Here is a 25470-nt window from a genome sequence, read left to right as displayed (position 1 = left end):
CTGTATTAGTTGCTTGTCTTGGTACTATGATAAAACACCCGAAGACAGCAATTTAAGGAAGGGAAGGTTTATTTTGGGTTATGCTATGCTTCCAAAGGAAGGGTATGTCAGCAGAAAGAGGATGTCTCATGTGTCCACAATCATGAAGTAGAGATGGATGCTTCTACTCCCCTTGATTTCTCTAGTTTATTTAGCTTGTGATTCTAGCCCACGGAACAGTGCTGACCACATTTAACGTTGCTTTCTTTCTTTCTTTCTTTCTTTCTTTTTTTTTTTGGAACAGGACTGCTTTATTGTATGAATTTTTAAGAAGCAACTTTTATATGAACTGCAAATGAAGATATTAAATATCCTACAAAAGTCAAATAACTCATGCTATGTGTCAATCCTCCCATAAACACTTTTAGCCTATGTTCAATTACAGTCAATTCTGAATTGGCCCACCTCTGAATCAGACTTTCTAAAGTCTACACAGAGTAAAAGAAATAGACACTAAGGAAGTCTGTAATCTATCCTGTAGTTGGACCCTGGAAAAGTATGGGCCTGCTTAAAATAACAAACAGATGTAATCGTAGTAAAGCTAAGTGCATAGTGTTGGCTTTCTAACCTCAGTTAACCTAGATAACCCTGTACCAACAGTCTCAGACATTTGTTCCTATGGTGATACTTATCCCAACATTTTCAACAAAGTTTAACCGTCATAAAATCTAGACAAAAGGACATTGGATAAAACTTGTCCTCACCACTGTTGCTGTATCTCCAAGAACCTCAGAACTGAGGTGCATAAAATTCCAACATGCTAAGCTTAGGAAGGACAGTTTGCATTTGGGGTGGGATAGGATAGGTATGGCAGAGATAGTGTTCTGTACTAAGATACCTAGGACTCGGGCTGGAAGATAGAAACCTAGGGTCTCTGATGCCTGTGTAGTGAGAAAATCTGGACACTCCAGATATTGTGTCATGACTGTGATAATCAAATTTAGCATGCTTGGGCTTATACATAAACCAGAGTGCCCTCATGTGCTCAGTCCTGCTGTGTGGGCCTTCTCCCAGCATGGTGATTGGCCATGAGGGCTTTTAGAGGGGGATGAACCCAATACATTGTAGCAATTTTATCTAACGTTTACTACCTTTATCAAAGATGAGGGTCAGATGGCCTTAGCATGTCAGTGATTGTCAAGTAGTGTTATTTTGACTGAGTTCTATTGGTCACAAGAGGATTCCATTTCACAGGAAAGAATTACAGACATCACCTCAAAGTATCTGTGGTGGTATTCTGGTTTCAGTAGTCAATTAAACCTAAACTAAGGGACTGGTGAGATGGTTAAGAGCACTGGCTGCTTTTCCAGAGGACCCAGGTTAGATTCCTGGTAGTTACATGGCAGCTCACAGCCCCTATAATTCCAACACCTTCTTGTGGCCTCTGTGGGCACTGAATGCATGTGGTACACAGACATACATGCAGGCAAAATAAAATAAAATAAAACCCATAAACTAAATAAATAAAATCCTCCTTAATTATAGTAAATGTATATGTAAGCACTTTGATGTGAAAACTGTAAATAAGTCATTAAAAACACCATAACCCAATGTTTCTAAATTAAAGTTAAAGAGGAAATTTATGACCATTAAGTGTACATTTTCTTTTTATATTATTCTCCTGGGAACTTTCTCAAGCGACCTTGCTTCAGTCCTGTTTTTAAGCAGTTCTTTACACTTTGATCCCGGACTTTCTATTAACTCCAGACCTGTGGGGCTATCTCAATGGTAGGGTAAGCTTTTGAACCAGCTCATGGACAGCCCAATTCCTTGAACATTAATAAACTTTCTTCTCAGAGCTTACATTAACAGTCTTTCTAACAGAGACGCACCTTTCCACTTACAGATTTGAAAAGCTCCAATAATGGTTTTAGGATCTAAAAGTTAGGTAAGAAGAAACGTATCATCAAGCATTTGCTGCCTGGAAATTGCCCAGTAGGATACAAGATTTCTAAGAAAAATGTCTGAACTTAATTGCACATTTTCATCCCTCTGTATGAGGAAAGGTAGCAATACCTTGAGCAGGTTAATACTTTCACTTTAGAGCTAAATAAAAGGAAAATCTTTTTGAACTTGGCAAAGTACAGCAATTAATTTAGCCTGATAAGGTATAAATCACATGTACAGCTATGGTTAGGCTTAGATTGCAAAAAAGGTAGTCATTCGTAGACTTTGTAGGGCACATATTAAACTTCAAATAAAATTATATTTTCTCATCTGAATTAAAATTCTACTTCATGTCTTTAAATCCTTTCATAGTTTCAAAGACCCATTTAAAAGCTGGTTCCTATATGACACCTTCCATATTAGCCTCAATGGTAACTCTTTTTTTTTTCTTTGTGTACCTTACTTCTGCAACACTTGTGTGGTCCCAGGTGATACCTTGCAGCACTTCTGTGCATGCTGTGTAGTTCATCTTCATCACCGAACTCATTTTAGAGCTCTACCAGTTTCGTGAGGTTAAACTATAGTAATCAAATGAAAAGCATTATAGAATATTCTCTCATTGTGCAATCTGTATTTGATAATGGTACCCTAGCACATTGCTTAGAATATGCTTTAAAGTAAAAGTCACATGGGAAATATAATGTTATATTTGTTAGCATTGTATCAAAAATCCATCAAATAGTTTTTGGGATACAGGAATAATAGAAGCTTTTAAAACTATTTTATTTTTCAATTTAAAAATTATACAATTTTTCTCCTTTCCGACCCTCCCTTTAATCATGTCCAGGTTCCCTACTTGTTTATTCTGAATATCAAGACCTCTTTTTCTTTCTTTTGATTTAATAGAAATAAAACTTTTCTAGAATTTGAGGCTACCTCTGCTAGGATATTCTTAGGGACAAAAAAAAGGTCACAGTACAACACATTAATTTGATCTAAATCTTGATTATACATTTTTAAATAAATATACCACATGGATCTACATACAAAACATAGAGAGAAAAGAGTCTTTAAAATGTAAAAATAGTAATAAATGTTACTATTCACTATTAAAAAAGGAAATTAGCATAATTCTAAATATCTACTTTAATATTCTGTTGCCCACAACTGTTTGACTTGTTCAGATATGTGATGTATAATGCAATTACGACACTAGGTACCCATATTTCAACTATATTTTAAGACTGAATTAGTCACAAAGAATTCCCAAAGAGAGGACTCTTAACTCTCACATCAGCTTGGAAGTTCCCAAGCCTGCACACCTTTTACAAAAAAAAAAAAAAAGAAAAAAAGAAGTTTCTCATATAACAATGACATATTTCTTTGATATGACCACATCTTCATCAATGTTGTCAGGGTCTACTTGATAACAACATACTTGAATGAGAAAGTAATAATCCAAGTCACCCGTCTCTGCTTCCCGAGTGTTGGGATTAAAGTTGTGTACCACAATGTCTGGCTGCATTGATTGTTAATCTTGACAGAATCTAGAATCATTGGAGATGAATTTCCTGCCATATCTGTGAGAGATTATTCAGCACAGGTCAGTTGAGAGGGAAAGATACACTCTTAATGTGAATTTCCCCATTTCAAGTTATGAGGTCCCATAGTGCTTTAAAAAATAGTGTAGATAGCAACCTATGCACCAGTATCTGTTCGTTTCTGCCTCCTGTGTGTAGATGTAGTGTGATTAGCTGCCTCATAGGCTGCTGCCATGATTGCCTAGATGTGCTGGGATATATACCCGAGAACTCTGATCCAAAATAAACCCCTTCTTCCTTCAACTGCTTTCATTACATGCTTTGTCCGGACAATGAGATGCATAACTAATACAGCATCTATGGATTAAAATATATTTGTCACTTCCCATGGTAGAAATATGTCTGGTACTAAAGGGGAAGCTAGAGAAGGATGCTTGTGATTCTCAGTGACTTTTCAGTGAAGCTCCTTGCTTCACTCCACCAAAAGCTACAGCATGCCATTGAAGACACAATGCCCATGTTTTGATATATTTCAATGATTTAACTTACAAAGGGACTTAATCAACACATATTTTAATATTCACAAAAAGATATAAATCTGCCTGCATTTTAACTCAGCCATTTTCTTTCAAACTAACAGCTATGATCCAGCTGGATTTTACATACTATATATAAAGTCAATGTTTCAGATTCTGCTTTTCAATAATAAAACTGGAAAGTAGCATCTATAATATGATCAAGCTTCTTTTCATGGAATATGAAAAATGGATTGCTAGTTTATAGCTCTAGCTACCTGGGTCTTCAGTTTCAAGTCATAGAATTTGCTTCTATCTAATACATGAATTGTTTTCATATTAACTGTTATATGTATATTCTTATCTGAAGTTCACGTTGTGGGGTATAAATGAAGATATTTTGTCTGTAAGTGACTTTTGGAAGACTAGATACTTCTGGATTAAATTACATGTTGAAAGAAAGAATAGGGTGAGACAGGAGACTATTAGAATATTCTTGACTGTCAATTGAATAATTAAGCTGTTTTCCACATCTCCGAACCACACCTTTCAATAGTCTTTAATTTATTTGAATTTAAAATTGTTTTAATGCATAAACTTACTAGACTGCATAATTTATTCATTTGCTTTTAATTTTAAATATTTATTTTCTCCTTCATATAAGGTTAATTTGATGTCAACCTAAATAGCCCATGAACCTAGATTTTGTCTAAATACAGGTTTAGATTTTGTTGCAAAGGTATATTTTATATGGGATTCACATTTAAATCCTCATATCTTTTTGAACTAAGTATATTTATGGTACCGTCCCTAATGTGGCCTTAATTCATATAACGTCTTCTAAGCAAAGATTGAGGACACCTAAGGAAGGAGAAAGTCTCCCTTCAGATTGCACTACCCAGTGCCCTTCCCTAGGTCTCCAGCCTCTTGGCCTGCCATGCCAACTCTGCCATTATTGTGGCAGACCCACAATCATATAAGCCATTTCTTAAAATAAATCTCTAAATGTATTCACTGGCATATCCTGCTGTTCCATTTCTCTGGAGAACTCCGTAAAACACAGTGTCCATGGCAATGCCCTACCTCGTGAGCAGTGCAGCTAGGCAAATACTCAGAGGCAAGGATCAAGTGGAACTGAGACATGTGTAGAAGACAAACCTGTGTAGACAAAGGATCAAACTTCTGCCTTGCATAAAAAGACTTCTTATTTTTTTATTTTTAATATAAAGAGAATAGAGAAACCAAGCATATAATTCTATAGAATAAATTGCTTCTAATCTCAATGTAGCACTGATGTGTCACTGACAACTTTTATAGAAATATGTAAAATCTGTGGAGAAATAATATTTCTAAAATTGACCAAACAAAAAATTCATGAATCATATAAATAGAACAAGCACAATTTTCTACCCTTGATCAGCTCCCTTGGATTATCTGAAACACTTCATTGTCTGCCAGCTGTCAGACATATTTTTAATTAGGCACTAATGGAGTAATATATGTGTGTAAACCATTTAAATCGTGTTCCAGTTTGCAAGGACATCTGTGAGGTGGAAAGTGAGAATCCTTGATCTTTGCCAGGCGTTACAAATTATAAAACTATAAAACATGAAACTCAGGTACTCAGAATGACTCAATTTAAAACAAGGGAGGGTGCTTTTAAGAAGGTTAAAAAGGACGTTTTACCCTACTCGGTGGGAAATAAGTAATTTATTTCCCTCTCCTTATTCTCTGAGGTTATAGTTTATGCTGACTTAATACCTTAATGTCATATATGAGCAAATGTCTCTAAATGTGCCAACATGCTTAAAGCTTAGATTTAAAACTCAACACAAAATATCAAAGAAAGAATTTGATGTTTTGTTTATTATCAATATTATTTCAGTATGGATCTATCCTTTCTATTTGTAGCACTGAATGTTTTTCTTTAATTTAGTAGATCTGTTTTATGAATCTAAGCTTGCTTTGTATTTTCATTTTCTCATGTATTCGTGTTTATTGTTCAGTTCACTATACACTTTTATAATTAGTTTCTTCAAAAATTATTGACTTTATTTTTTTTGAAAGTTGGCAGAAACATTGACTGCAACATTCCATATTTTTTTGTGTGTGAATGAGTGTAAAATGTAGATGTTTATGTGGGTGTATGGACAAGTGTATTCCTCTGTAAACTCATATGTATGGAGGCCAGAAGATGATATTGGATGTGGTTCTTAATGGCTTTTTACTTTACTTTCTGAGACAGAACCCAGAGCCTGTCAATGAGGCCAGGATGGGAGCTGATGATGAACTTTAGGTTTCTACCTGTCTTTGCAACCCCAGCTCTGGGTACTTAGCTTTTATGGGGTTTCTGCAGTTCTGAACACAGGCTCTTCCTCCCACATGCTCTACTTAGTCTTTGCTATCTTTGAATCCCCTAAACACTCTTGATAAGACTGAATGGCTTCCCTGGCATGCCTACTGAGCAATTTCTATGTATTTTTATTGGTGATATTTTATAATGACATATAGATGTATTTATACATATATTACATATAAATGAATATTTTATGTAATAATAAAGTAAAATAAAATTTCAAAATAAATATATACAGAATTTTAAAGTAACAATGCATATCATAAAAATGAAATAGTTTAAACAATGATCAATGAAACACTTAAACAGCATTCTTATATTTTTATCTCATTCACTGTTATATGATATTCCTATTTTAAAAATGATTTTCTTTCCTAACCAAAAGAAGGAAAGAAAAGAAAATAACTAGAGCTTAATAGTAACATATTACCGAGGAGCTTTGAATTTTATAGAGTAGAGTAAAATTCTTGAGAAAAAATGATTCCTTATGATAGTAAGAATTGGTTTCTGAAAACTTCTTCATTTATTACTGTATACATTTATGGACTGGTTGTAGTTGGGTTTTCCTTTGGGCCACCAGCCAGCTCCCAAATAAAGACATGGAGACTTATTATTAATTATGACTGCTAGGCCATAAGTTTGGCCTGATAGCTATTTAACTTATTTTAACCTGTTCTGTTCATCTACATTTTGTTTTGGGGTTTTTTACCTGTCTTTCATTCTCTATGTCCTACTGTTCTGCTTCCTCTGTATCTGTATGTCTGGCCCCTGGTGTCTCTTTTTCTTTCTTCCCTTGAGCCTAAATTCCTCCTCCTAATTACTCTCCCCACCCCAAAGTCCCATTTTTACCTCCTTCCTTGCTATTGGCCATTCAGCTTTTATTAGACCAATCAGGTGCCTTAGACAAGCAAGGTAAAACAGCAACACATCTTTACATAGTTAAACAAATATTCCACACTTAGGGAATATATACCAGGACCTAGAAAGACATGCTTTACATAATATAACCAACTACAATGTGAATATTGTTTTTCTAAAGTGGCAGATATTCTCTTACAATCTACATGTGTCTACATTTGCATAATTGTTGTTTTACCTTAGGTACAGTGGCTGGCCTGCCCAGCCACTAAGGCTGTAGCCTGGGGAAAATTCTGTTACCCTAGACAATGGTTCTGTTGCTGCCAGTAAAGGTAGTTCTAACTAAATCTCTGTCATTCTAATAAAATTCCAAATTCAAAGGCAAGGGTGAAAACCTGTGAGCTCAGAGAGTTAGAATTGCAATTGACTAACTTTCTTTATTCTCTGGCATCCAGGAAGGCCCTCCTTTCTACACTGCCTCAACTAAAATAACCCACGCTAAGCTCCTCCCTGCCACTTCCTGTCAACTAGTTGCTTACTTCACCTCTCTGAGCCCAGGTTAATTTTATTTAATTGACACAAGTGCAACACATCTTTACATAGTTAACAGATGCAGCAGGGACAAATTTAACACATCTTTACCTGGTTAAACAAATATTCCACAACACATGATCTGTGGTATTTCAATTCTAAATATTCATATATACTAATATCAAAGTATACATTTCACATTCTGTTCTAGCATCATTTGGCTTTCATTCTATATTTTAATATGATAGGGCTCATGTATATGCACAATAGATTAAATATCAACCTACAAAACATTCATTATTTAAAACTCCAAACTTTTATGTTACCCTGTACATAATGCACACTCAGACACACACACCCACACACCCACACCCACACACACACACACACACACACACACACACACATATAACTGATACATACACACCCATCTCTTTTATGCTTATGAAACTATCCACAATAGTAAGGCCATTAACATGGACATATCCATTTCATCTCAATGTATCCCCCTATGCTCTTTATTATGGTTAATATAGTTATCTTTTGTAAATTATATTTTCACCAACTTCAAACATAATGTTATTACTAGGTAAAGGCACTGTGTCAAACTAGATAGTTTAGAGCTTATTAAACTTTGCTTCTTTGTTAATCGTGTCCCAGTCTGTCTCTCTCTCAGATGCTACCAGCCCTTATTCTACTCTTTATCCCTGTGTTTGAGTGTCTTAGATTACACATATGGGTGAGATCCAGCAGCATTTTCCTTTTTATGTCTGGCCTAAAAGTTTGTATATTTTGCACCTGATTCATTCATGTTTTTATATAACAAGATATAGTTATGTTTTAATATATATTATATATATTTACATGTATCTTGAAAATCTACTGCTAAACTTTTAAATTTCAAAAAAAGACACATGGGACATATGCTGAATTCCTTATATTTTTAAGACTGACTAATGAATACTATATTTATATACATATAATGTTATTATTTATTTATTTATATATATAGCTACAATTTGTTTATTCACTTATTATTAATGGACATTGAAGTTATTTACATACCTTGGCTACTGTTAATAATGGTACAATGAAGACAAAAGTACAAGCCTCCTTGAAATCATTTGGTTATACTTTCATGATACTGTGACCACAAAAACTAGATGAAACATACTATGTGGGGGATGAAATCTTTATCTTGGCTTTAAGTTCAGAATCTATATTACATAATTGTGCGAAATCCATATTAAAACAGTTCAGTTGATGATGACAAGGATATATGGTAGAGATTTTGTATATCACTGTGTTTCAGGAATCACACACAAAGGGAAGGGCTAGAATTTGGTTTTAACTTTAGAGGCATATAGCTAGGCTCAACTTCCTAAATAATGCTGCCAAAATAGTCTGGTCAGATGTGAGGAAACCATACAAAACATGGGCCTGTGCGGAACATTTCAGATTTAAGCCATGACATGCTGCTGCTTCTCATAGGTCAGTGGCCATCTTATAGTGTGCAATGCATTTAGTCAAACTGTAAGAGTCTCAATGATCCTATTAGTTCCAACACTGTTCCACAGTCCAAATTTTAATGTCTTTCCTGAGACTCAAAGAGATCTCTTAACAATGAGTCCCTGTAGATTAAAAGAACAACAGCAAACCAACAAATACAAAACTTAGAGTATGTATTGGCAGATTGAAAACACTCATTTCAAATGAGAGTCATACCACGGGACAATAAAAGCAAATCAATACTGAAACACATTGGAAAGTCACTAAGTTCTGTAGCTCCTTGACCAGCATCTAGAGCTTATAGTACTGCACTGTAATCTCCAACTGACTTTGACATTCCTATTCTTCCTGCATTGCCATATGTAGCACACATGACCCGTCTAGCTTAACACAATTTGTGCCTTTGGTTTTCATGAGCAAGTGGCGCATCTTTCTTTCTGCCTTCTCCATCATACTGATGCTTCAGCTGCAATGTGGACTCCACCCAAAAAGATTCATACGTTATTCCATTAGGGGTTCATAGTAGAGAATCTACAAAGCTCTACATTGCTTGTTAGTTCTCCCATGTCTCTCTTAAGAAATGTTGTGGAAGCCTTAACAGTGCTTTAATTCCTCATGATTGCAGACAGTATTCCATGGTGCCCACTAGAGAAAAGTAACAGTTCCTTCAACTTTGTCAATGTTGACTTCTCAGACTCCGGATATCTATGCCCAGACAAAGACTTTCTTAGCTGGCTCTGCTTAAGCCTAACACCTTTGAGGGAACTGTCTTTTAAAGAAAGTCATCCAAATATGTTTGCAATTTTACAACCTAAGCCTTTGGGGTGCATTTTGGGAAATTCCTGATATGCCCTCAAAGTATCCTCCTTACTGTTCTAGTGCAAAGTGCTTGTTCTTAACGGTGACATTCAATCTTGCTAATATCTACTTTGTTCAAAACTTTAAGCAAGTTCCTTTTTTTGGTCCAACTCAATGTTTTCTACACATTTCTGAGGCACTCTGTCTTTTATTCTAATTGTAAAACTTGCTAAAAGGAGTCATTTATAATCATGTAATCATGTCACACCCTAATGTCATGCTATTTTGAAATTTACTTCAACAAATTAATTAACTTGCTACTTCAAAGCTCACTCTTTAGAATACTAACAAATATAAAGAGAGAGAGAGAGAGAGAGAGAGAGAGAGAGAGAAAGAAAGAAAGAAAGAAAGAAAGAAAGAAAGAAAGAAAGAAATAGCAAATTGTAAATATTATTATGTCTAGCAACAAGTAGGAATATGTTGAATTATTAATCACAGGGGCTAGAGAAATTCTGAGTGGATGTTGCAGTCCAGATGATCTTCAGTTCCTTTCTTGAGCATAAAATGTGACCCAGATGTGACTGCAGACAACTACAGGGCATGAGATAAAGTCTAGGAGGAATGTCCTCCTAGGTGAAATAAGACCACAAGAACAGAGAACGTAGAAGGAAGAACTCAGATCAGAATGACATAGACATTTTTTGTTCAATCCCTGCTTGCAAGGCATCTCTAATAGCTATCTATACAATATATAAACAGCCCTAGGAAAAACAAAAAGCAACCCAGAAGTTCATTCTGGGAGTGAACCCTGACTCTTATGACTCTGTCTACACTTCTTTGCAGGCCCCTGTGATGCCCACAGCTGTGATGGCCAAGGCAGATAGATAAAAATACTCACGGTTAAATGACGATGATTGCAGTGCAGATTCCCTTGACAAACAAAGCTGGATGAAATTCCACACATCAGTCAATATGCCTGCAGCAAGAGGAGAGGCAGACATAGGCTAATCCCTAGAAGCTTGCAGATCACCCAGCCTTGCATGTCTACCAATGAACAGGACACCTGTCTACAAAGAAGGTGGAAGCCAAGGAGAAACAGCTGAGTTTGTCTTTTGACCATCGCTTACTGACCATGATACAAGTCTGCCTATACTCACAGCCATGTGCACTCACAGACTTACATATTGTACGAACATATACCACACACACGAACACAACAGGAACTTCCATAATTTAAAAACATACTAAATAATTAATTCCACATTTTAACATCACACAATGGTAGACATGTTGCTGAGGCTAAAGTTTAATTTTTACTACATACATTGAGATTTATTTGCCCCAAAGTCAATTTGCACTGAAGACATAAAGATATCTAATAATGTACATTGTTCTTCAATGTATACCATAATTAAGACATATTTATTTTATTTTATTTATTTTTATGTGCCTGTGTGTCTGCCATGTGTTTGTGTGTGCTTGATGCAGCCAGAAAAGTTTGTCTGATCACCTACAGCTGGTGTTATAGGTGGTTAAGAGTCATCTGACTTGGTGCTGGGAACCCACCTCAAGTCCTCTGGAAGAGAAACAAGTGCTTGTAAACACTGAATCATCTCTTGCGTTCTTAACATTGAGAATAATTGTGCACCAGTAAGAGCTGCCACGGGAGAAAAGCAATTAAACAGTCCTACCCAGCTTCAACATCCATGAACGTGATAATTACCAGCATGGCAAAATATGCATAAAGCTGAAATAAGTGGTACTTATCAGTAACAGCCAAGAGCTGTTTAACTGGACTAAAGGCCTACTCAACAGGAGGAAATCATGCCAGGTACTCTAAAACTTGCTAGCATAACCAGAGCTAGTGAGGTCATAGATCATAAAAAAGACTCTTCCACAAGCACTTTGCTATGACAGTGTGATTCCTTACTGTATTCTAAATCTCATACATTCTCATACATAAAGTAGCAGAAAGTTAAAATTGGGGTGAGTCATTTACATATGTAAAGTAAACTTTTAGGGTTGCTTATCTTTCTATACTCAAATTTTATTAGATGATAGATACTCAGAAAACTTCATTTTGCTTTGTTTCTTGACATTGTTTTTTATAAAATAAAGAAGCACATTCCTAAATTGTACTAAGAAAAGATCTAGCTAAAAATGAGATCAGGTCGCCGGGCGGTGGTGGCGCATGCCTTTCATCCCAGCACTTGGGAGACAGAGCCAGGTGGATCTCTGTGAGTTTGAGGCCACCCTGGGCTACCAAGTGAGTTCCAAGAAAGGCACAAAGCTACACAGAGAAATCCTGTCTCGAAAAAAAAAAAAAATGAGTTCAGGTCTTCATTAGTCAGATTTCTCTTGATGGTCAGAACTGACAGGATGAATTTATCTGTATAAAAAGGGGGGGGGCATTTATTATAGTGGCTTAAATGCTGTGGTCCAGCTAGTCCAAAAATGGCTACCTACCATTAGAAGTTTCAAGGATCCAGTAGTTGTTCAGTCCACAAGGTTGAATGCCTTAGCTTGACTTCAGTATATGTTGGAATTCTGAAGATGGAGGCTCTAATGCCAGCCAAGTGAGGTCAAGGGCAAGCAGGCACAGAGCAAAACCTATTTCATCCATATCCTTTGTGTAGGCTGCCATTAGAAGGGGTGACCCAGATTTGGATTGGATTTTCTGACCTCAAATTATCCAGTTAACTAAAAATCCCTCACAAGTGTGCCTAGGAACTTGGATTTTTAGCTAATTCCTGATGTAGCCTAGTTGACAAAAACAGTAGTCATCACAAGGAAAACTTCAATTTTCATTGTTTCATGACATTACTACTCATTTATAAAATAAGTAAGCATAGTCTTAAATCATGCTGAGAAAGACCTACGTAAAAATGAGACCTGGTCTCTAATTGCAATTGTGATGCTAATTATAGCATGTGACCTTGCACGGTCATTTATCTATTTTTAATCATAGTTTCTATCTTTAAATCAGGAGATTTCCCTAGATATTCTATATGGTCGTCTTTACTTTTAACTAGAGAGGAATAATCTTCACTGAGTATGATTCAATTTCCTACCTTAATCTCTGTGCTTCAAAGTATGTAATTATCACATACTTGTGAACAGCAATGTACAGACACTTCTATAGAACAGACATTTCAAATTGATTCTTAGTTTACCTGCTGATAGAAAATTTTCTCGTTCTGGCTTAATGTGCCCATTAATGTTAGTGTGTCCACAATGTTAATGTGTGGGGGTTAATAAAACTACAGTAGAGTGCATTCTCCCTCCACTGCTAATGGAAATACCTTCCATGAGTCCTTTGGGATTTCAAAGTCATATTGCCTAGTAAAACTATTATAGATCTGAACAAAATATTATAACTAGTAGAGATGGCAATTAGTGATTCTGGTCTCCTAAGAATGCCTCTTTTTTCTCCCGAACTACAGGGATGTGGTGTAATACTTCCCAATTCCTATACTACGGATTGTAGAAGATGTTAGGGCAACACACAGATCAATGAATATTGTTGAAAAAATAAGGGAAAATGTGATTCAAATCATAAGATTCTTCTTTTCAATTCTCTTTATTCCTTTGAATCTTATTTATATTTAAAGATTTTTTTGTATGATTGTTTTTTATAGTTCTACCACTTAATTATTTTCCTTTTTAAGAAAAGTCTTTTATGCCCACATTAGGAAAAGAGCAGTTCTTACTGTCATTTAATTAATTATTGTCATACTGTGGATATGTCAGTAAACTTCATAGGTAATATATCAAAAATTAAATTATAATCAATAAATAAATAAAACACTTTTTGACAGATAAAAAGAAAAAGAAGGCATATCTGAGTATATAATATCTTAAAATAAATTAATTGAAATGATCTGAGAGTACAAAGAGCATACTGTCTTGAAAATGCTTTTAAAATAAGTTAGCTATGCAGATATTTAACGTCAAGTCCTATAATCCAGTATTTTTCTTTGTTTTAGTTTTTAAAAAGACCAGTTCTTGAGTTTAAAACTTGGAAAAATGACCAATGTGGAACTGCAATTATCTATAAATAACCCATCTTCATATAGTGGACAGGTGGCAATTTCAAGTTGAATTGTATTATTATGAAGATTTGAGTACTACAGTATTACAGACTAGGGAGAACAAGTATATATAGTAAAGTGATAGCTGGATTGTCTAATATGTAAAGGCCATATGTATAAAATCTGTTAAAAGGTCCAATGTATTTGTTTGTTGTTACTGTGCATGCGTGTGTGCAAGACATGTGTATGGGGGCATGTACATACCAGACTATACATGTGTATATCAGAGCACAACTTTGTGGAGTGGGGTTTCTCCCCTCCTTTCTCTCTCTTCCAGAGATTTAATTCAGGTCATCAAGTTTTCAGGTAAACTCCTTCACTCACCTGTTGGTCTCTCTAATCCTTTATTATTTTAATATTGTGGTAACTCCAGAACTTCCCCCAGGAAAGCATGCTGCATATGCACAATTATTTCCACTGGAGTCCATCTTCATACTAAGCCTCCTGAAAGATGCCTCAATCTGGTCAGTTACTCAATAACCATCGGCTGACAGCATAATGTTAGTGAAACATCCAAATTTCATGGTACTTGCATATTTCTAGTTATTCAAAACCACCTTTGGAAAACTAAGGTGCCCATTTTCCACAGTGGTAGGCATGTTGCTGTTGGTCCATTTATAAAGCGTGTTATGTGATAGAAGTGGCCATTCACAGTAGGCTTGGAAAATCATGAGAGAGAGAAAGAGATAAAAAAAAAAAAAATCTTCTGCATAATTAAGAAACCATATGTTTTCTCTCTGCCCTATTTTTTCCTGTACTTTAAAATATCCTCTTGAGTTCAATTATACTCACCTAAGCTCACAGCAGGCTGAAGCTCAGGAACATTTATAAAAAGAGAATGAGCTTCATCAGAATCTCACAGAATTAAGAGATGAAAAAGTCAGCCAAGAATATAGGTGGGGATAGGAAATAAAAACTAATTTGTTTAATTAAACACATTATTTTTATTTTTATGTTAACAGGGAAAATGTTGTGATATAAAAGAATCATATATCAACACATTAAAATGGAGGCTTTTAAAGCTAAGTTAACCTTAAATTCAAATAGTATAACCACAGACACAATGTCAGAATTATGATCCATACATGTCGATGAAAATACAGCTTTTACTTTAAAATTTAGATCATATAAATTATTTATCACAATGAAAACAGCTAGAGCACTTCTATCAACAAGAACAATTGGAAATGGAGCAAACATTTAGGATATTTACCGTTCCAAAATCAACTGGTAACTTAAATAAAAATAAATATTATTGTATTCCAATACGTCCTAGTGATTTGCAGAAGATCTGTGTTTTCAGATAGAATTTTTTTATTTGAACTACGGGCTTGTATCTCCAATTATCTTCTTAATATAATACAATCACTCTAAAAATTAATCCTCATTCTTGGGATGTACAAAATGTGATCTTTTATTTAAGCAGTCTTCTCTTACAGTATCTTTTGTTTCATTAATGTTGTGTGTATTTCTCAGCTTTCTTCCTTTTCTTTTCCACAGGCAGTTATGAAATCATTCCTGTAAATTATGCTAGTGTTATTGCTAGTGTGAGTTAGGCTTCTAATCTCCTTGTGTTCAGTGTGCCTTGGATCTTATCTGCCTAAAAACCAGTTAATAGCATTGGAATTCTCCAAGTAACATCTATGGAATTATATAATGTCTACAAATCTCATATTGGCAAAAACAGTTTTTCTTACTACATATTGGACAAGTTTTGTTTCTGGGCAAGTATTGCCTCTTCACTATTTAACAGTCCTAACTTCCACCAATCCTCAAGAGAAGTCCCACCCTTCCTTGGATTTTCAACCCTTGTATCATAAAAACCATTGACTTTTCAACTACAAACATTTTATCCATTTTCAGAGCATGATTAGATGCCAGAGCCCTTTTAGAAGGTGCCCCTTAACCCTCATTCTGTTCATCTTTTTTATGCAGTCAACAAATATTAAATGTCTGACTCTGGGGAACCAGGCTGATTTCAGTTGTCATGAAACGTACTATTCACAGGGAATGAAAATTTTCTGCTAGTAGTTTCCTTTGCTGACACAGATTTTTTTCCTACCAAAAACTACTTAATATTCTAGAGTTTATGATTTCCATTTTATCTTGCTTACTAATCAATTTGAAGCTTCAAGTCCATCTATAATCTTGGGATCTATGTATCTAAAGATACCATACGACTTTCATATTTTATCTTCCCTCAAAAGCACAAAGTCTAGTACACTGCAAATATAGGGTAATGTCACAAATATTTCATGAATAAATACTTAATTACATTGCTAAAATATATTATGAAGATAATAAAGCATACTGTCTCCTATAATTCCCCATGGCCCAAAGGGATCTTATGGATTCCTGAATACTAATGCATCAATTATTAACCCTCAATCAGGCTCAAGTAAGTAATCAGAACCACAACTGAATTCCAGAGAGGGCAGTTGATGGAGTAAGAAGCAGACTGTTGGCAACTTAAGGGTCTGACCAGAGGAAAGAAGGACTCTATGAAAGGATAATGGAGCATGAAAAGGCACCAAAGCCAATAAAGAAACAGAATTGTCAAAAAAATAAAATTAATTTCATAAATTAGGTAATTAAAGGTAAAGGAGTAGAAAATTTGTATTTAAAGTGTGAAATAGGAATTGTCATTTCTAATTTCATCTGCATAAGGCATGCACTCAAAGCTACAAATAGACTCATTATATGTGGAGAGTAGAAATGAAGGATTAGGTTTTTATATATCTATGTGAATGTAAGCGATGTTAATTAAATGAACTCAAAGCTAAATAAAATCAAATTATTTATATCTAAAAACAATACCAGAGGAACATGATAGGCATATTTAAAGGGACAACTCAATATAACTACGTGATTGAAAATTTACCTCTCATGAAATACTTTTGAGGAAGCCACTTTTATTAGTCCCCTCTAGTTTAAAACCCATAAATGGAAGGAAGCAATAGAGTCAATCTGCCTAAGTGCCTATGTTTTACAAAATGATTTTGCAGAGAGAAATAAAACAGCGACAACAACGTCAACAGTATGTTGGCTCTCAAAGCCTCTCCAGGGACAGGTTAGAGAAACTGAAGATCACAGCAGATGCTTTGAGCTATCTAGTTAGCTAGGGTTATGATGCAAATAATTGTTACTGCCATTATCTTTGAAACCAGATGTCTGATGTCCCTACGAGAGACAACGAAATAATAATGGTAATGGTATAGATGATTTTCAAGCCTATCTTTGTATTACAACTTAATACGGATTTGTCTAGAGATGGATGACAGGCATGTCAAAATGTTGAGACCAGAAGAACACCGCCTCCCCATACACACACACACACACACACACACACACACACACACACACACACACACACTAAATTTCACTGGAACGTCATTTACAATAAAGATTTAATTTATTATTAGCAATAACTTTTAATGTTACAATATGCTAATATGTTTACAGAAATAAGGCTAGAGAAACAGTAAACTCTGACAGCTGATCTATGCTTTAGAAAGTGTAAGTTAATCATATGGCATGTTTTCTCAAAATTTCTCTGAACACACAGCACAGCTTCTGGCATTATGCTTTGGACTCTGATTTTGTGGACAATCTCACTCACAAACAAACAAGCAAATAAATAAGGTTTTGAGTAAAGTTTCTTCAAGGACTTAATTTACTTAGGGATGCTACCTAGTTTTCTACTTAGAATGTACTATCTGGAATTTTAAAAGACACATTTATCTGAGAAAGAACCATAGATTCCAGTGGCAAAAAAAGGTCTTCGGAAATGCTTGTCTGACAAACCACTGCCTAATGACGTCAACTGGAAGAGAGACTCCCACTATAACGTCTACAAATATGATGGTTCATTTTTACGTGCTACAAATTAGAATCCAGTGTGTGCAGATTCCATTGTGTTCATTGTAAAGTGAATTTTGTTAACATTTAGGTATGCTTGAACTAAAAACCAGGATGGGCAAAATTATTCTCAAATGAGTAAATACATGACTGCAATATTCATAAGTGCCCAAAGTTATTTATGAATGTTGAAGCCTGCCTTCTGGACACTACTGCTAATAGCCAAGAACATCTCACAGTGCAAAGATTCCAATGCTGATGCACAGAAAATATTTATTTTTTAAAGAATTTTTAAAATGAACTAATGATGTAAGACAATTCATGAATTTATGTTGCAGCATGATGACAAGTAGTGTCTGCCTCTCTTCATGAAATGCCCCTTTGATAAGGGACTCATGTTAAGAATCCATACTCTTTTGCTGTGCTAATTATTGGAGATGGGTTCTTGTGCATACTGTTTATTTCATTTTTACATAATTTCTGAAGCACATTCTCCACCTTTCATTTTGTTTTGTATTACTGGTCATATTTAATGTCATGAACATTATCATAATGTGACTACAGCATGTGCTTGCAAAGAATGAATGCATGGTTAAAAGTCTGGGTGCAATGAGATTGGCTCAGCAGATAAAGACACTTTCTGCCTAATCTGAAGATGTGCGTTTGATGCCTGAGGCTTGTATGGTGCACAGAGAGAACAAAGTCTTTTATGTTATCTTCATCCCTCCTTCATGTACACATGTGTGTAGGCATGCACACGCACACACAGATGAATAAATTAAAATGTAGTATTTTTAAAATCTAATTATCTTACAAGTAAGAAGTCCCACCTGAAGTGCTGACTAATAGCCACATTTTGCAAATGAGAACTAGAACCTCTATAAAGTCAATTATATGCAAATAAGTTGACATTCTCCCACCACAACTACACTGTGAAAGAAGAGATACATCAGGAAAAATATGCTCATTAAAGTAAGCTTAGTTATGCCTTTCACATTAGTTTTAATATTAGAAACTAGGTAATGATATGATTTGGACAAATAACTGTATTTCATTGAAATTATATATTTCTACTTAAGTGGGAGGCTGAACTTCACACTCAAACATCAAAGTGAAAAGAATTACATGCCTGCATCACTGAATAAGATGGTGAGAGTAGATGCCTCTGGAACTATAATGAGGCTTATTCCACAGCCTTGTACACATATTGCCTGAAGCTGACTGAGGCATTATGATTACTTGTCTTAAATGTATTTAAGAATAAAAATCTTTTAACAGCTGTTGTCATGCAGGGGAGTAATTTCTCAGGAGTCTTCAAGTACTGAAGTAGTTAATTTGATTTAAAAAATCTGTTCTGAGAGTATCTTAGTATATTTATATATATCCTGCTTTAAATCCCAAACCACACACAAAATTTCAGTGCTTTCCTTCACAGAATATAAACATGTAAGATGGTTAAACCTATGGTGGTGCCAGAGCTTCTCCAATTAGAAAGCATCTTGATTCTAATAAATGTTAGTAGAGAAGAGCCTTGCTAGTTGGATATTTTCCAAACTCATTTATACTCAATTAAGAACTTTATTTTTAATCTGCAGAACCATTCAAATCAGTAATTAGAAAGCAGGGCTGAAAAAGAAAAAAAAGCCCACTTGTGTAGCTCTGTGAGAATAACAAGAAAGGAATGAGCCATTTCTTTTCTCCAGCTGGATTTTATCTTCTCCTGCTCACATTTGAACATACTGAACAGAAATGAGCCATCAGTATCTGGTAATGCATGTAGCATCACAACACTGATGATAAGGAAAACAATTATTCTTTCTCACTTAGAAACAATGGTGAAAAATCTATTATATTAAGAAGTACATATAAAATCCCCTTATATGTATCCCTTTCAATCATATTTTATCCATATGGCAGAGAAATCAAATCCCATGGTACAGTTGTCCCATCAAAAATCTCCAAAAAGTAGAAGGCAGTTGGAGAGAAGTTCAAAATGGCTGACACATAAGTATGAAAATGTGAGTTCAGCACATATGTCCCCAGATAAAAAAGCCAACCATGTTGGTGAGCTCCTGTAATTGTGGTGTTGGGAGGAAAAGACAAAGGTGTCCCTAGATGTCAATGGACAACCATTTTAGCCTATCTGTGAGCTCCAAATTTACTGAGATTCTGTCTCTAAAACAAAGTAGAGAACAATAGAAGAAGATATCAGATGTTGAATTCTGGCCTTTACTTGCATGTACATGAACACGTTCCTACACACACACACACACACACACACACACACACACACACTCACATACACAAACATATAAACAATCTGCATACACAAGAGCACTCTTTCCTTCTCCCTTCTCTCTCACACATATAAATTATGAGAAAAAAGAAAAAGACTCAATATTTCAGTGTAAAATCATCTGATAGGCATACATCCCAAGCTGCTAAATTATATTTATTGTAATTTAATTTAATTATCACACTCTAATGCTTTCTTCAAGTTGTTGACTTTAAAAATATTTTTATTAATTCTTTGAGAATTCTATCCACTCCAGACCTGTTTACATATCCTTATTGCCTCGCCTTCAACCTTCATGTTTTCTTTAATTCAATAACCCATTAACTCCAATTTGTGCAGTCCATACATTTTTAGGTGTGGAGCCATCAACTGGAAGAGAGACTCCCACTATAACGTCTACAAATATGATGGTTCATTTTTACATGCTACAAATTAGAATCCAGTGTGTGCAGATTCCATTGTGTTCATTGTAAAGTGAATTTTGTTAACATTTAGGTATGCTGGGACTAAAAACCAGGATGGGCAAAACTATTCTCAAATGAGTAAATACATGACTGCAATATTCATAAGTGCCCAAAGTTATTCATGAATGTTGAAGCCTGCCTTCTGGACACTACTGCTAATAGCCAAGAACATCTCACAGTGCAAAGATTCCAATGCTGATGCACAGAAAATATTTATTTTTTAAAGAATTTTTAAAATGAACTAATGATGTAAGACAATTCATGAATTTATGTTGCAGCATGATGACAAGTAGTGTCTGCCTCTCTTCATGAAATGCCCCTTTGATAAGGGACTCATGTTAAGAATCCATACTCTTTTGCTGTGCTAATTATTGGAGATGGGTTCTTGTGCATACTGTTTATTTCATTTTTACATAATTTCTGAGGCACATTCTCCACCTTTCATTTTGTTTTGTATTACTGGTCATATTTAATGTCATGAACATTATCAATACTTACAATACTGCCCAATTAGTTTTATAAGGTCACGGTTACTCTGATATATAAATGACATAAAAACACCAAAAAGAAAGAGAATCACACATCAATTACCTTTGTAAACATAGATGAAAACATTCACAGAAATACTTGAAAACTTAATCTCAGATCACATCAAAAAGATCATCCATCGCCGGGCGGTGGTGGCGCATGCCTTTAATCCCAGCACTCGGGAGGCAGAGGCAGGTGGATCTCTGTGAGTTCGAGGCCAGCCTGGGCTACCAAGTGAGTCCCAGGAAAAGTGCAAAGCTACACAGAGAAACCCTGTCTTGAAAAACCAAAAAAAAAAGATCATCCATCATAATGAAGTGGGGCTTCATCATAGAGATGCAGGAATGGTTCAACATACAATAATCAACAAAGTCATCAACTGTATAAACAGACAGAAAAAAGCATAGTCATGGCATTAGATATAGAACAGTCCTTCAACAAAATACACTCCTTCACAATGAAAATACTGGAGATATTAGGGATAAAATGGATATGACTCAAGATAATAAAGGCAGTTTACAGCAAGACCATATCCAACATTAACTAAACTAAGAGAAACTCAATTTCACTAAAGCCAGGAACAATACAATGTTTTCCACCCTCTCCATAACTATTCAGTATAATACCTGAAGTCTTAGCTAGATCAATCAGACAATTGAAGAAGATAATGGGGATACAAATTATAAAGACAAAGTCAAAGTATCTTTATTTGTAAATGATAAGTGACTAAAAATTTCCACCAAGGATGTCCTGTAGCTGATAAACACAACAAAGTAGCTAGATACAAAATTACTCACAAAAATCAGTAATCCTCCTATATACAAATGACAAATAGAGTGAAAAAGAAGTCAGAGACACACCACCTTTCACAACAGCTCTGAATAATATAAAATATTTTGGAATATCTATTATGAAACTAGTCAAAGACTAGTATGATAGAAAAACTTCATGATATTGAAGAAAGAAATTGAAGAAGATATCAGAAAATTGAAAGATTTCTCCAGGTTCATAGATGATAGGTTTAATATAGTAAAAATGACCATTATATCAAAACCAATCTACAGATTCAATATAATCCATATCCAACAAAGTTCTTCATAGATCTTGAAAGGACAGTTTTCTGCTTCACATGGAAACACAACAATCCAGGAGAGCGAAAACAATCCTGAATAATAAAGGAATTGCTGGAGGTATCATCATCTACAATTTCAGATCACACTACAGAGCTGTACTAATAAAAACCATGTGGTATTGTCACAAAAAGAGACATATTGAACAATGGAATGAAATTGAAGACCCAGCCATATATCCACACACATTTGAATACCTGATTTTTTTTATAAAGAAGCCAGAAATACACGTTGGTAAACAGATAACATTTTCAGCAAGTGGTCCTTGTGGAATTTGATAGCTGTGTAAAATAATACAAATACATTCATACTTATCACCCTGCACAAAACTCAACTCCAAGCTGGTCAAAGACCTCAACATAAAACTAGATACACTGAACCTGATAGAAGAGAAAGGGTAGAATAGCCTTGACTCACTAGCGCAGGAAAAGACTGTCTGAGCATATTGCCATTAGCACAGACAATAAGATCAACAATTAATAAACAGGGCCTCACGAATGTGAAAAACTTTTGCATGGCAATAGATACTGTTATTTGGACAAAGAGGCAGCATATAGAATGGGAAAAGATTTTCACCAACTACACATCCAATAGAGTTCTAGTATCCAAAATATATAGAGAACAAAAGAAACTAGATATCAAAAGAAAAAAATAATCTAGTTTAAAATGGGATATGGATCTAAACCTAGAATTCTCAACAGAGGAAACTCAAATGTAGGAGAAACACTTAAAAAAAATGGTTCAACATTCTTAGCCACCAGAGAAATTTTCAAATCAGAATTATTTTGAGATTCCATCTTACGCCTGTCAGAATCACTATGATCAATAAAACAAACGGCAGCTCATGTTGGTGCAGATGTGGTGTAAGGGAAACACTGGCTCATTCCTGGTGGGACTGCAATCTTGTGGAGCCACTGGGGGAGTCAGTGCTGTGGTTGCTCAGAAAGATGGGAATCGATCTAACTTAAGACCCAGATATATCCTCTTGGGCATATATCCAAAGGACACTTCATCCTACCACAGAGAAGTTTACTCAAACATATTCGTTGCTGCTCTATTCATGAAAACCAGTGTTTGGAAACAACTTAGATATACCTTATCAGAAGAATGAATAAAGAAAATGTGGTACATTTATACAATGGATTATTAATAAGCCATTAAAATATGAAATCATGAAATTCACAGGTAAACAGATGGAACTGGAAAAAAAAACTCATCATGAGTGAGTTATCAAAGACCCACAAAGACAAATACACTATGTATTTGATTATATGTGGATATTATCTCTTATGTCAGTGATAACCAAGCTACAATCTGGGGAACCACAGAAGTTAGGTATAGATTATGTAACTAGGGGAAACAGACAGCTCATCAGGAAAGAAAAATAGAACAGATAGTTAGGATGGGTGGACATTGTGGACTGGAACAGGATCAACGGGGGTTGGTAGTGGGGAGGTTGTGCCAAGGTAAGGAATACAGAAAAGACAACTAAAATTTAGGGCCATTTGAAAGGTAGTGTGGTAACTTAATAGAGCAGAAGCTTTGTAAAACGTATACATAAGAAAGTGATTAAAATTGACTCGACCAATAATGGAGGAGACAAATCCCCAATGGCCATTTCTTGATACCAAATGAAGCAGCCAGTACCAGGCTTGGGTTATATTTAATTGAGTTGTTAGCCCAAGGGTCCCATTGAAATCTGCAAACAAACCAGACTGATGCCAAGACTATAGGTTTCTCTCCACAAACTGACAGCAAGTCTATATTCCCGAAAACAACTGTATAAGACATTAAACACGGAGAAGTGGAGCTTGTACCTGCCAAGAGTCCTCACTCTTGTATGTGCTAGACTCTGGTAAAGGAAAGTACTCTGTACACTATCAAAAGCGTAATATAAACACTAACCCAGCCACTAACTCTTTGATCTAAAATGGTGTACTGTCTGGAAGATATGGTGGGGCCATGGCAGAATAAAACTTATGGAAGTAACCTACCAATATCTGACATGATTTAATTCACATTCCAGGAGAGGTAAACCTATGTCCAAAACTGCTTGGGTGACCAAGAACCTGAGACTATACAGCTCATAGATGTAGGGTAAAATACTACAGTTATAACAACAACAGCATCAATAAACTGTAGCAATAAAAGGACTCCAAATGACATTCTGTTATATGTCTGTGTCTCGCTTTGTCATAAAGCTCATATGAGCTCACAGTGGCTGAGACAACATGCACAGAGCCTGCATTGGTCTGCACCAGGACCTCTGTGTATATATTATGGTTTCCATTTAGTGTCTTTATGGGATTCTTGAGTGTAAGAACAACTGGGTGTCTGTTTCTTAGGCCTTCTCTTTGGCTTTTTGCTTCATTCTCCCTGCCCCCCCAAGTTCTTGTGTGTTAGTTTTTGTTTAGATTATTCTGATTATATTTAATTCATTTAAAAATAATAAATAATTAAAAGCTCTTTTTCTTCAATGCAATAATTGGAGTTTTCATGGTCAAATGTAGATCTGCATTTTAGGGTATCAGCCATGGTGTGTGAAGTGATTAGCTTGGTTGTTAAGTAATTGGAGCCAAATGAAGAACATTCTCCTTCTGCTGAACATGCATGTCCTCGTTTGGCAAATTTCTTCAAAAGAAACAAAATGTGACAGTATTCTAAATATGTTGTCTTCAAATTCTTATCACAACACAAAAGTCTGAAGTTAAATAGACCACAAATAAAACTATGTTCAGTAGCATAAAGAGTAATAATTAATCTGTATTTAATCATGAGTTGTGAAGAAAATCTATTTTTAAAAAGGAGTTTCTGGATGACATGTTCATTGGAATAATTGATAAGAATTTTCCAGTTGGAAAAAACCTGTAATTACCAAGTGCACATCACCATGTCAAGCAAAATCCCAAATAAATAAATATCTGGTGTGCTCTCAACTGCTACAAAATTTACATGTTTCTATTATTGACAAAAATGCCAAAGCTAACAACTGATTTATATTTAGAAATAAAAGTGAAACTGTGATGCTTCTAGGTCTCATTTGAAGATGAATTATGTAGGTTTTTCTAC

The sequence above is a fragment of the Peromyscus californicus genome, unplaced genomic scaffold, assembly GCF_007827085.1.
Source record: "Peromyscus californicus insignis strain IS unplaced genomic scaffold, ASM782708v3 Scaffold_14__1_contigs__length_90479793_seg_2, whole genome shotgun sequence".
Lineage (NCBI taxonomy): Eukaryota > Metazoa > Chordata > Mammalia > Rodentia > Cricetidae > Peromyscus > Peromyscus californicus.
This window is presented reverse-complemented; position numbering follows the sequence as displayed.